Genomic DNA, 13,922 nt, shown 5'->3' with positions numbered 1-13,922 from the left:
ATACCCTTGGTCTTTTTTGTTGCCCTTTGGCAACAAATAATTATTTTTACTTTGAAACTCGGAGTGCCATAATTGGTGTTAAAATCATAATAATAACTTAAATTTATTTAGTGCTCTAGGGCTTCTTGGCACGAGTTCCATGAGGGAGGTGTGCAATTATCTCTCCTTTGTAGATGAGAGAATTGAAACTCAGAAAAGTGAAAGGACTTGCCCAGTGGCATTCAAACAGTAAGTGCCAGGCTGGGAGAGAACGAGAGAAAGACAAAGATAAAGGTAGACAAAGATGTAGATGTGGATGTAGACATTGAAATATAACTACAAAGATATAAATATATCTATTTATGTGTATGTGCTTACACTTGTATATGGATGTATGTGAAATTGCACATATGTATCTACATATCTATATCTAAATATACATAGCTATATCTCTCTACCCATCCATCCATTTATCTATTTATCTACCTACCTATCTATTCTGTATGTCTATCAATCTATCTTCTCTCTATCTGTCCATCCATCCATCCATCTATCTATCCATCCATCCCCTATCTCTCCTGATCCATCTATCCATCCATCCATCTATCTACTTACCTCTCTATCCTGTCTGTCTGTCTATCTATCTATCTATCTATCTTCCTTTCTTTCTTTCTTTCTTTCTTTCTTTCTTTCTTTCTTTCTTTCTTTCTTTCTTTCTTTCTTTCTTTCTTTCTTTCTTTCTTTCTTTCTTTCTTTCTTTCTTTCTTTCTTTCTATCTATCTATCTAATATATCCTGCCAAGTCACCTCTAAGTCTCAGTTTCTTTAACTGTAAAATGATGGCCCTGAAGCTCTCTTCTAGCTCTAGATTTATGATCCTATGAGTTTATAAGTTAATCAATTGCTATATATATTCACACACATATGTATTGTACACATACACACGTGTATAGCATACATAGTTCTTGTGCTCACACATGAATACACACACATACATGCACAATACATACTGTAAGTCCATTAGGGAGCGAGGAAGAGGAGGAGCAGATTTGTAATGGTTGTTTGAAGCTTAAAAAAAAAAAGGTGGTTCTTTCTCAGTATTATCTGAATGTAATACAGAGAAGAGTCATGGTAGTCAGTAGTAACACAAAGATTCATTTGTCTCAAACAGCCTCCTTGCCTGATACAATGTTCTTTTATGGGGTTACTTTGTCAGCTCCATCCTCTCCTCCATAATGTCCACCTCGCCCTTGCAGCTGGATCACAGAGCTCAGGAAGAAAACAGTGAGCACATGGGAATTTTCTTTTGAATACAAGACCTTCAGGGGACATTCTTGATAGAGTGCCAGACCTAGAATCAGGAAGATTCATCTTCCCAAGTTCAAATCAGACCTCAGACCCAGAGTAAGTCACTTAACCCTTTTTGCCTCAGTGTCCTCATCTGTTAAAAAAAAAAAAAACTGGAAAAGGAAAGGCAAACCATTCTAGTGTCTTTGCCAAGAAAACCCCAAATGGGGTCATGAGGAGTTGAACACAACCCAACAGCAAAACCGCTGTTTACTCTTTTCCCCTAAGCACAGGACAGCTGTACTTAGATATAGCAAATAACATGTTCGACTCATCCTTCAATTCAATTTCCCTTTCAAATTGCCTTGCAGAGAGTCATGGTTCTGAGACCTGATTGCAGGACAGAGGGGTGTACTTTTAAAATTCCACCTACTAGCTCTACCCTGGCTTTCTTCAATGTTGAATGCTTATTGAAAATTATAAATATGCTACAACTAAAACTTTTTTCATGTGAGTAAAATATGAAGTTAAAAGCCATAGACTAAATTAAATTAGTAGATTGTGGTCTATTGCCTAAACAAGCAATTAAAAATATGGAATTGCTGCAAAAACTGCTGTGATCTACAGCTCTCTGATCATTAGTTTTCTAAAGTAACTCTCCCACGGGATGTTCATGAGGCCAAATATCCATGGGCTGCAGCTTGAACTTTTGAGCCTTTTCCAGGACTAAGAGTCATACTTCCAAGAGCTCCCCACCCTTAACCCCGCCAACTTTTTTAGAGACACAGTCAGCACTTAGAAAAAAAAAGATTTTGCCTCGTAGCATTCATTTTCTGTCCCCCTTTATATTGTTATGATTGCTTTCTTCTGACTGCCAGATGATGGTAGAAACACAGAGAAAGAAAACTAATGGTGATGGGAGGGGTTTGGGATAGAGGAAAACAGTGTACTCTGGCCTAAGGATCAGGAGTGAGTGATCTGGATTCAAAACTCACTTGTTAACCATGGGGTTAACCAAAGACAAGTCCGTTAATACCCCCCTAACCTCAGTTTCCTCAAGTGTAAAATGAAGTTGAAAAAAACACGGTATGAATACCTCCCAGAATTGTTGCAAGGAAAGCACTTGAAATGTCAGTATGAGCAAGTGATGGATGATGATGGTGTGTTAAGATGAACACTGGATTTTAAAAGCATCAAATCACCCAGCCATCTTCCTGAACTGTTTCCTGAAGGCTTCCCTTATTATAATCCGATTTTCAACTTTTCTAGTGTCACAATATCTCTTTTCTTTTTCTTTCTTTCTTTCTTTCTTCCTTCCTTCCTTCCTTCCTTCCTTCCTTTCTTCCTTTCTTTCTTTCTTTCTTTCTTTCTTTCTTTCTTTCTTTCTTTCTTTCTTTCTTTCTTTCTTTCTTTCTTTCTTTCTTTCTTTCTTTCTTTCTTTCTTTCTTTCTTTCTTTCTTTAATAAACCAAGATGTCACACACACACACACACACACACACACACACACACACACACACACAAAGAAAAAAAATGAGAGAAGTGAAGGACTTGTACAGAAAATTAAGATTGGGGGAGGGATAAGAAGGGAGATAGGCGCCCTCCTTAAATGTATGCAACCAGTTAGGGTAACTTGCAAAATCCACAAAAGTCCAAAATGGTCTTTGGAAAGTGGCCCAGTTCTCCCCAGAAACAGGGCTGGTCCAAACCAGTCTGTGAGCATCAGAAGAAGCATGTGACTTTACTGACATCTAGTGGCCCCATCATGCAATATTCTTCTATGGAATAATACAGCCTTTTGCTTATTAAATCCCAGAATTTGAGCTGGAAAGGACCTCAGAGACAATCTTGTTTAATCCCCTAGTTTTACAGAAGGAACTGAGACAGATGGACTTGACTAATGTTACACAGGTATTGGATTTCAGTGCTGGTGCTTTTTTCACCATCCCCCACTTCCTGAATCAGAAATGCTACTTTTGTTTATCAGTGTGGGCAATGGAAAATCATTTTCTAGTCTTCTAGGTATCACTAGCCTTATTAGGATCAACCCAGACCTCCATTTCCATCTCTCCAGAATCCAGCAAGGTACCCTCTAGATAAGGGAGAATGCTCTCAATGAATTGGCAATCTATTGGCAGATAGACAGGCAGGTAAGTAGATAGGTAGGTAAGTAGGTAAGAAGAGAGATAGATATATAGATGATAGATAGATAGATAGATAGATAGATAGATAGATAGATAGATAGATAGATAGATAGATAGATAGATGGGAAAACAATGTTTATCATCACCAGGCAAAGATAAGGGAAGATTCATCATCCTGGCCTCCAATTCTAGACTTGGAAATACTGGTCATTTGAAGTAGAAGTAATATTCAAGAAAATTAAAGGGAAAAGACTTCAAGCATATGAAAAATTAAAATATTTCAAAGTTGTAATATAGTTCAAACTTTTCAAGAAAGAAAAAGAGAAGAAAGAATAAAAAGGAAAAAAAAGGAATGAAAGAAGAAAAAGAAAAAAAAAGGATTTAAACTTCTAAGAAACTTTCTAGTCCAAGTTATAACTAAGGTGGGATGACCAAAGCTTTGTCAAGTGGCACAAAGTTTAGAAGCTAGTGACATTATTTATATTCCCTAGATAGAAATAGTTGTGTGAAGTACATAATTAGCAAAAATAATTAGTTAAAATAAGATTATGCTAGACAAAGAACTTTCTATCTCATAGATGCTACACCTTAAGTGAGCTCCTCTCAGGATTGATCTCTGGCGGCCACCTCCAAGAGTCTCATTCTGTCACAGAGCATTCTGTTTCCCAAGTTCTAAAGCCTATGGCCAAGATGTTTTAACATCCACAACATCTCCCCAGCTGAATGTGTTTTGTTTTGGGTTTTTTTTTTTGTTTTTTTTTTTAAATATCACCTATGAATGGAATACTATTTGTTCCAAAAGGAAATGTTGAAATGGATGGTCTCAGAAAAACCTAGGAAGAATTATATGAGGCAGGATAAAGCGAACAGAACTGTAAGAATAATTTATACAATGACAACATTGTAAAAATTAATAAACTAGAACGATTTTACAACTCTGATCAACCGGTTGCCCAATCACAGTTCTAGAGAACTAATGATGAAGAATGTTTTGCACAGAAAGGTAATAGATTAAATATGCAAAATAAGACCCATTTTTCAGCATGACCAATATGGGGATTTTGTTTTGCTGAAATATGTATATTTGTTCCAAAGGGTTTCTTTTCCTTTTTCTTCAGTAGGGAGGAGGTAGAAGAGAGAGAAAATAATTACATGTTAATTGAAAAAAAAAAATTGGTACAAAAAGGTTTATTTAACTATATCCCATTCATGTTATACTTGCCCCAAAATGTTGGGGAGCATGTTTTGTTTTGTTTTTGGGTACTTGCAGATTTGCTGCTCTTAGGTCTTAAGGATTTCTTTTTTACAGAAGGAAGGAAGGCACTACCTTCTCCTGCTCTAATTGGCTTTCAATTTGTCCATTTTATATCCATAATAATAATAAAGCAGAAAAGGGGGGAAGATATAAGGAAAATAATTCCAGGAATGGGATCTTTCATATTTTGGTATGAGAAACTTGCCTGAACTAGAGATGAGCTAACGGGTTCACCCAAACATTTATTTTCAATTAAATTGCAAAAAGCATTTATTTTGGGACAGCTCTACCCACCAAATCTGACTTCATTTCTTCCAAAATAAATGAAAATTATAAATTCTTATACTAAATAATAAAGAAAGTCAACTTCTAAATAAGAACTGATTTTGACTGAAAGAGAAAATGAATATAAATTAACAAGGCAAAACTTTGGGGGTAAGGGCATACTTTGCATATTTATTTGAGAAAGAGCCATTTGTAAATGAACTTTATAAAACCTCTTTCATTGTTGAGTCATTAAATATGCCCTCAAATGTTCTAAGTAGATATGCACAGTTCTCTTGTCTGAAATTTGAGAGAACAAGCAAAGATAGCAGGCATTTGCTCTCTGTTGTTTTTGAACCAAAATTTGTATTGAGAACACATTATGAAATCTGATCATTTCTTCTTGTGATGGTCAGGAGGGTAAAGTTCTCCAGAGGGGAGTTAAAATGTGAGACAGAGGGGTCAGATTACTAAGAGTTGTAGTATTTTCCTAATCTTTTAATATTCTCAATTTGACCCACAAAAGTATGTTGTCTTATTGTGTCCTAAATTGTAAAGATTATTTTTTAACTGAAAAAAAATTATAGTTACTTGCTAAAGTAAAATGGCAATTTACTTAGCCAGGAAATCACTGTAATTGTTTAAAATCCTATCCAGTTGAAGATCTAATTTTTTCGTATGCGTTGACATTTGACACAGACAAGGATGGTCTGGAGGGCTGCTGGGAAGGGGGTCATTGGAGACTCTCTAGTGAGAAAAGAAACAATTGAAGTGATTTTCAACCAATTCCTGGATTTCTGGATTTGAGATATAGCTTTTAGCAAAGACATTTGCTAAGACAGTATAATGGAAAAACAATACACTAGCTATAAAACATTCCTCCTATAAACTAGGGTACATTTTCCCACAAAGGCAAGCAGGATTTGTGGAAATAGTAAGTTCAGAGCATAATACAATAAAGGTAACTCACAACTCCTGGTACTGAAGAACCTAGAAGTCCTTTCTCTCTCTTTGTAGAATTCTTATGCACCTCCTATCAAGTGTTCCTTTCTGCTAGGTGGGTTGCTCAGCTGTGCTCCAAGGTCTGCTCTTTTCCACAACTCAATTCTCAATTACTAAGTCCAGATCTTTTTGGTTCATAACTGGCTCTCTTCTCTACTGCCAGTTCTCCCTTGAGGAAGCATCTTTTTGTATCTGTGTCTATTTTGGTTATAAATCTCTGATCTTCCACTTGTACCTGAAGCTTTCTAGGGTCACCAATCTTTCAACTTGCAAGATAGAATATCTCTCTCTCTGGACAGGATCCTGCTAAACATCATGGCTAGAAGACTTTCCTCCAAAAAGCTCTTTTCAGCCTATATTCCCTAAGACTCCTGGTCTTAGCTATTTGAAACTCCTAAGGGTATAGTTAATTTATCTCAATTAATCAGCTTTTCTCTGCTTTATATATTGATATATATTTATATTTTGATAAATATATGCAAAATAATTTGAGGGGGAAGTAGTATGGTAGAAACTAGTAGCTGAGACTAGTAAAAGTCTCCAACAGGGGGTGATATTTGAGCTAAGCCTTGAAAGGGCAAAGTTGAGGAGAGTCTGCTTTTCTGGCATAGGTGTGAAGGTAAGAAATGGAAAATGGAATAGGTTTTATGGGGAATAGCAAGTAGCCAGCTTGGTTGAAATAGAAAGTATCTAAAAGAGAGCAATGTGTTATAAGCAGAGCCAGATAATGATGGGCTTTTAATGTAAAACAGAAGATTTATATTTGATTCTACAGGCAATACTAGAAGTTACTAGAGTTCTTGAACAAAGGAGTGATATGCTTTTGACTGCTGTGTGATAAATGAGAGAGAGAGAGAGAGAGAGACAGAGACAGAGACAGAGAGACAGAGAGACAGAGAAGAGAGACAGAGAGAGAGAGAAGAGGGAGAGAGAGAGAGAGAGAGAGAGAGAAGAGCGAGAGAGAGAGAGAGAGAGAGAGAGAAGAGACGAGAGAGAGACAGAGAGAGAGACAGAGAGAGAGGACAGAGAGACAGAGAGAGACAGAGAGACAGAGAGACAGAGAGAGACAGAGAGAGGAGAGCAGAGAGAGAGAGAGAGAGAGAGAGAGAGAGAGAGAGAGAGAAGAGAGAGAGAGAGAGAAGAGAAGAGAGAAAGAGACAGAGAAGAGAGAGAGAGAGAGAGAGAGAGAGAGAGAGAGAGAGAGAGAGAGAGAGAGAGAGAGAGAAGACTGGAGGTGGGAAGATCAATTGGAAAAGTATTGCAATAGTGCATGAGAAAGTTAATGAGGGTCATTGACTACTTACTTTCTCAAAGTCTCAGTTCCTCATCTATAAAATGGATGGAGAATTTGGAGTTCAAAGTGACCATCCAAGGTCTCCAACTAGCCCTAAATCTTATTATTCTATGATCTCTGAGCATGAGTTATCTAAATCATTTCAATTCTCCCACTTTTTGTGTATAGATGTAGCCTCACATATCCTAAATCTGAACTGAGAAAAATTCAATTGACAGGTGAGCATAGTGAAGGATCTAGAAGCAATGGTCAAAGTGGAATGAAGATGATTCTTGGTGGAAACCAAGCCCAGCAAACTTAGCAGCCTCATTCTATATTCTCATTATCCTAAACACAGCCTTAGACTTAAATCAACATCAGGCAGAATTTCCATACACTCTCCACTGAAACAGTTCCATGTTCCATGTCACTGACAGTATGAGAAATATTGCAAAGGTTCTATTTGTAGGTAGCAAACTTACCAGATCATAACCTTACAGACCTCAGTTACTTTGGACATTTTAATGATTCATCATGACTGATTCCGTGATGGCCCATCCATCAAATAGAAGGATCAGAGTGACCTGAATTTCTCATTGCTTTCCTGCTATGGTCTATTTGTTGCTGTCATACTGACACAGCCTGAATTCATTGTCTGCCCTGTAAAAACAAGAGCCTCTTTCCAAATTTCCCATTACTGTCAACACTACCATCATCCTTCCAATCCCCAAGCTCCCAGGCTCAGAGTCATTTCCAACTTCTTGTTGTCCTTTATCCCTCACAACCAATCCATCTCTGACTCCTGCCAAATTTTTTCCTTCTTCTCATAATGTCTCTCCAATTCTTTTTTTTTTAATTTCTTAAATCATCATCAGTCCAGATCTTTAACCATCTTCGCCTTGGATTTTGGCATTCTCCTACAAATTGGTTTCTTTGTTTCACTCTTCTTGCTGTCCATCCTTCACTAAGATGATAATCTGACCTGAAACTTTTTCTAGAGTATTTCTCTACATGAATCACCACAGAATCTTGGGATGATAGCTTTAAAATTGAAAGCAACATTAAAGACCGTCCTATGCAACTCCTTCATTTTGTAGATGAGGAAACTGAGACCAAGAGAGGTCAGTATAACCTTCCCAAGTTAACAAAGTAGTAAATATTTGGACTCAGGTCTTTTGATCTTTCCCCATGTACCACTCAGTCTTCCTAGACCAGAATCAGAGTTGGAAGAGATCTTAAAAATCATCTTATCCAATACATATTAAGAATCTCCTCTGTCATTTTCTACACTGAGAAACTTTCAACAATTTGAGAGCAGAGATTGACTTTTGCCTTTTCTCATATTTCCAATTCACATTACCCAGCACATAGTAGGCTTGTAATAAATATTAGTTGATTGCCAGATCAACCGACTATGATAAGCCCAACCAATGGTCATACAATTTTTGCTTAAGGACCTGAAGTGATGAGGAGCTCACTGCCTCGTGGGGTTATCCATTTCACTCTTGGAGAACTTTAATTGTCAGGAAAATTCTTTCATCAAAATTAAATTGGCTTCTTTATAATTTTCCTTTCCTTTAGGGCTCCTAATTCTGCCCTGTAGGGCTCAGCAGGAGCCTAATCCCATTTCCAAATGCCAAATCCTTAAACAGAATTTCCTTATCCCTCCTAACATCCTAAATCTTGACCATCCCTGTAGCTCACACCTTTCCAACTCCTACTCTTTACTCACTTCTTTCTCCCACCCATCCCAATCCCTACCTCCATTATGAAAACTTCCTTTTCTAGGGAGTTAGGTGGTTTCAGTGGAGAAGAAACGAGTTGGAGTGGATACTATCTGTTTGCCAATGGGCAAGTCACCTTTGGGAGTCTCAGTTTCCATATTTCAAAATTGAGACTTATGATAGTACCTACCTCAGAGGTTGTAGGAACATGAGAATAAATAAAATCTTTTAAAGACCTCAAGTGCTAAATAAATATTAGATTAAATTAAATATCATGCTCATAAAATAAATTACACACACATATAAATATATATGTATTATCATCATTGTCCTTGTCATCCACATATAGAAGTGTTTCACTTCCTCAGTTCCCATAGACCTTATTATGTCTGCCTGTCAGTGGATACATCATTTGCCAATTATTAATTTGTTATCTGTTTACAGGAACATATCTTATCTCTCTTCAGATAGGTTTGAGAAGTCTAAGGTCATCTTATTCAATTGCCTCATTTTTATAGAGGAAGAAACTAAAGCCCAAGAATTTGAATGGCTTATTCAACTTCACACAGATAGAATCAGAGACAAAATTTGAAACAAAATTCCCCAACAGCAAATTCAACATCATTTCTACTGTATCATAAGCTTGCTCTTCTCTTCCCTGAAGTTGAGCTCCTTCTGTCAAAAAGGAAGCTGAGCAATAGTAAGGGGCTAGGGCTGGGTTAGGAGGAGAAAGAGTCTAGCGCCATGCTTCTCGGAAGTACCAGAGAGCAGTCGGGGCTCCCTGGGTGTCCCTTAGACATCCATCTTGGAAAGTCTGACCAAATGATAGCTAGCTGAAAATCTGCCACTCTGCATGCAGGGAGAGTAGAAAGTTTGTGCTTAGGAAAACTGGAAAGCAAGTGGCTCATCATCACATGGGGGGAATAGTGGGATGAATTGTGGGATAGGAATTCAATAGAATATTATTGTTCCATAAAAAACAAGTAATGTGAATGCAGAGAAACATGGAATAAGATACAGAGTGAAATAAACTGAACCAGAAGAACAATATACACAATCACAATAATATAAACTAAAATAACTCAGAATGACAGCCAAAGTCTGATTACTTATAATGACCCGATAGCAATCTTAGCCTTAGGGGAGGGGGACTACAACTAAAAATGGTGGTATAGACCAGGACTTCTTGCCACTCACTACCCTTTTTCAACCTGAGAAATTTTTACGAGAGCTTGGATAGATTAAGTATATAAAATAGGTATACAAATCAAACATTCACTAATAATATAATTTTGCAACCCCCACATTTGGCTACAAAAGCCCATATTGGGTCTTAAACCACAGTTTCAAAAGCTGGGGTTGATATGATCTCATTGATTATGCTTGCATTTTTCTTGATTTTCCATTTATCCCTTTTCATTCTCACCATGAAACCCAGCTTGAGGCAGGTATGATGGCCAGGAGTGATGAGATTGAAAGTGAGGGTGCTAATTCAGGCTCAGCAGAACCCCTGGGTCCTTCTGCCCTGATATTGGTGGCCTGTGTAAACATCCCAGATAGGGAAGGGAGAAGGTAACAATCATGTGGTCTTGCCTCCCTTTTTGTGTGGTAAAGGAGTGGCAGAAAAGGGCTCATCCATGCCAGGGATATGTGGTCCAGGGGAGGAGAAGTACAGGCTCTCATTACTGCCTTCCATCTGTATTTATCCAGCCCTGAGCATCCTAGCCTGTTCTTCCACCCAGCTTTAGGAGGGATGATCTGGGATTGTTATAAGGCAGGAGGATAGAGGCTATACGGCAAAAGCACACTGGACCTGTTGGTGGATCTTTCCAGATCCCATGCCATCCCATCTGACTTGGAGACATAGCAATAAGGTACCAGGATGTTGCTGTTCCTCAGCTTTCAGTCAATATCCTGTTTCTACAACAACATCCCCATCCAGACTGAGCCACATTTCTGTTTCTATAAGGAGAAACTCCAGGTCAGAAAAACTCAGGATGAGTAAAGAGATGGATGGAATCCTGCCACTTGGGAAAGTAACAGCTTTCCTTTCCTGCCACATGCCCAGCCAGGCAAAAAAGTTTTAGGATGGGGATGGTATCTACTGTTCTAATTTCTACTCATACTTTATGCCCTCAGCTTGAGTGAAATCACAAACTAATACAGAGAGAAATGAGAAGAACCAAGAAAGTATAGTATGAAAGAACAGCACTATCATTTTAAGAATGACTTTGAGGGGCAGCTAGATGGCATTAGCCCTAAAATCAGGAAGATCTGAATTTAAATCTGATCTCAAACACTTAATACATACTAGCTGTGTGATCCTAAGCAAGTCACTTAACTCTAATTGCCCCCCAAAAATGACTGTGAGAAAATAAGTCACTTTGATTATTATAAATACTCAGAAAAAGAGCTGACAAATAGAAGTATGTATAGAATAATTTTATGTATATCTATATATTTGTATTTAATGGTAGCATCTCTACGGCAGGAGTTGGTGGGAGGAGAAAAGAAAAAAAAAGAAACTTACAGGCTAACTTTATTGTATATTCAAAAGGAATAGTAGGTTGTACATAATAGATTCTTGTGCAGTCATCTTTTTTATTCCACTGTGTTATGGAAATGCTTGTTTTGTTTCATAAATTAAAAAACAATTAATTTAATTTAAAAAACTTGAGCAGGAGATGCCCAAGGCATGGTAGGATTAATAAACTCCTATGACATAATTGATTCATGAGGATCCAAGAATTTCTGGTAGATCTGGGGGGGTTATTGATACAGGATATAGAACAACATTTACAATTGATAGGTACGTGGGAGGACATACCTTCTGCTATTACACTCTTGTAAATAACCCTTACCTGCTCCCCCATGACTACTGGAAGGGTAGATTGAGATAAAGTTCTGGCTTCCTCATCCTATTAATAGTTCTCTTTGTCCCTTACCTTCTTGAAAACCTGGCCCCAAACTCACCTCTTCCAGGAAACTTGCCATAAATGAACTAATTTGACATCTTACTCCCTCCTATCATCAACACTAATGCACTCCACTTAGTGCTGCACTGATTTGTGATTTTTGACATGTTGCTTGGCAATAGCATTCCTCAGTGATCTCATGTGAGTGTTTTCAACCTCCCCAAATGAACTTCAAAGTCCTTAAGGGCAGAGACAAGGATTCTACATATTGTAGATACTCAATAAAACTTGTTGATTGAGTCAATCTGCATTGAACTTTGGAAATTTCAATTTTCCTTTGGTGTTAGGATGGCTGATGAGAAGTATAATTAGTGAGAAAGCCATGGAAAATGTCACATTTTACCCAGCACTGCAAATAAGACAGGTCTCTAAAATATAGCCCATGCCTAAGCCATAAAAAATGACACATTTATTACCTTAAAATCAAAATATGGAGCTTATGTTTGCCATATGGAAGATTGGAGAGACTTAAATGACAAGTCATTTTTAAAATCGGCCTTTCTCCTTCATTACATAGGAGCTTCAGGTAAAATGAGAATTCTCAGTGAAAATCCTCTTTTTGAATTTGACAAAAAAAATCACTGGGATCATTAAGAAAAAAGTCTTTTCACATTTTGAATTTTTATTACATGCATTTTAATATAGAAATTGGGGAATCATCATAGAAATATATGTTAATCAGTCAAGTCTGACTTTTCATGATTAGGGTTTCATTTAGGGTTTTCTTGGCAAAGATACAGAAGTAGTTTACCATTTCCCTCTCCAGCTCATTTTACAGATGAGGAAACTGAGGCAAAGAGGGTTAAGTGACATGCCCAAAGTCCCATAGCTAGTAAGTGTCTGAGACCAGATTTGAATTCAAGAAGAAAGCGGGTCCTCCTGACTTCTATCCACAGTGTCATCTAGCTCCCCCAAGATAGCTAGCGAAGACTGAAATCATTTTAGGACCAGATGAGAAACATTATTGCTCCTGTTGTCCTTTCTTCTACTGGAGTTATATTGAAGGAGTATCGTGAGCCTGCAGAAGATGAGTTCATATCTTAATACATTTATTCAGGTACATAAAGCAGTCATTTTGACCACTTGTGCAATAGTCCATAGAATACATACACACATACATAAATTATATTATATATTATATATAATATTATAATATTATATAAGATTAAGTATAGAATAGTGATTTCTATCCCTTCAGAAAAGTTGACAAGATGACCATAATGATAATAATAACATTATAACATATAATACTTTGAGATTTGCAAAGTGGTTTATAACACTATCTCAAGGTGATAACTATAACTATCCTATAGAGCAGGGTTATTATTATCCTCATTTACAAAGGAGAAATTTTAGGTTCAGAGAGATTAAGTGATTTGTCCATTCATACAGAGCTTCTAAATATAAGAATTGAGAATCAAATCCTTAGCAAGTCTAAGACCTTTATCACCTCTGAAATAACCATAAATTCTGTTATAAGTATGAATTTTAATAAACTTTCTGTCACCTTCCTACTTCATCCCCCCCTTCACACACACATACATACACATACCCTTCTTGTAATTTATTGCTGATAAATTTACACCTTCAATTATTATTGGACTTTTTAGAGTCTACAACACTCTTTAGAAGGTCTACCGATATGTCGCCAATCCCATTTGTTGAGAATGATGTCACTAACTCTCATGAGATTCTATAAAATAGTGGTGGGATGTGCCAAAAATGCACTATAATTTCAGAAGTTCCTCCTAAACTTTTTAAGTGCAGCCATGAAGTTGAAGAAAATAGATGGAGTATTCTTTCCAAACAGTATATGTTCCTGGATCTTTCCATCTGTTGTGCCTTAACATGATGAATAAAATACAAAAAACAAGTCTGCCAGAATATGTTTTCAATGTAGTTTTCTAAAAGACCACTATTACAGGACAATGTACTAAATGTAGATTGGATGTTTGGTTCTGACTGTACTTGTTTTTTTCAAAAATTATTGTTTCCATTTTGGGGTCAAGGGGGCGGTGACA

This window comes from Sminthopsis crassicaudata, chromosome 6, assembly GCF_048593235.1.
Source record: "Sminthopsis crassicaudata isolate SCR6 chromosome 6, ASM4859323v1, whole genome shotgun sequence".
Classification (NCBI taxonomy): domain Eukaryota; kingdom Metazoa; phylum Chordata; class Mammalia; order Dasyuromorphia; family Dasyuridae; genus Sminthopsis; species Sminthopsis crassicaudata.
Note: the sequence above shows the minus strand (reverse complement) of the source record.